Below are 832 nucleotides of genomic sequence, written 5' to 3' on the forward strand. Positions count from 1 at the left end.
AAGTTTTGGTTACATACATAGATACTGACATGCACGCTACGTCCATTATGACCGTGTGTGTAGGAGTGTAGCATATTGAAATGAAATTGCAAAGTGTTAGAATGTTGATTAGTGTTCTGAAAAATTATTCGAATTTTGTAATAATTCATTAGATTCCTGAGGAATATAGGAAACTGTTGGAGCAACTTTAAGATGTTGAGGTTTTGTTTGTTTTTTTCAACTGCTTGCTGTAAGCTAGCGTGACAAACTAAGTGCAACAAAAAAAATCCAATTTTGTTGAAAAAAACTACTTAGCTCGTCTCTTCCATTGAAGTGCATCTCTCAACCCTAACACAACAAAATTATACCCAAATATCGTGGCCTTCAATTTGTCATTTGATCATCAAAAACGTCACATACCCTCAGATGAAAGAGAACACCAATGGTTAGAAAATCACGACCCGTAAAGTACTTCATGTGTAACCTAATACTCGGGGTACTTGAGAATTAGTCAATTCTCCTCATGTAAAGTGTGTGACGTCAGAAGCATCTAATACTGCGCATGTGTATTGCCAGATACAATGAAGTAAAAGAGAATCGTTTCCACTGTGTTAGCAACACACTTAAGTAAATATGTGTTTTAACTTCAAGACATTAGGGCGAATAAACAGTAAAATGTCCTTTACTTTAGTGTATAACATTAATACACATGTTGAGCATATGCAGCATCGCGATAGAAAAACACACATATTACAGACACATTACTGAACATTGGAACATTATAAAATATTGTTACGTGTGAACGCCATACAAAATGTTGTTGTAACAAAAGGCTTACGTATTCATTGTATCC

The sequence above is a fragment of the Limulus polyphemus genome, unplaced genomic scaffold (genome assembly GCF_000517525.1).
Source record: "Limulus polyphemus unplaced genomic scaffold, Limulus_polyphemus-2.1.2 Scaffold1654, whole genome shotgun sequence".
NCBI classification, from domain to species: domain Eukaryota; kingdom Metazoa; phylum Arthropoda; class Merostomata; order Xiphosura; family Limulidae; genus Limulus; species Limulus polyphemus.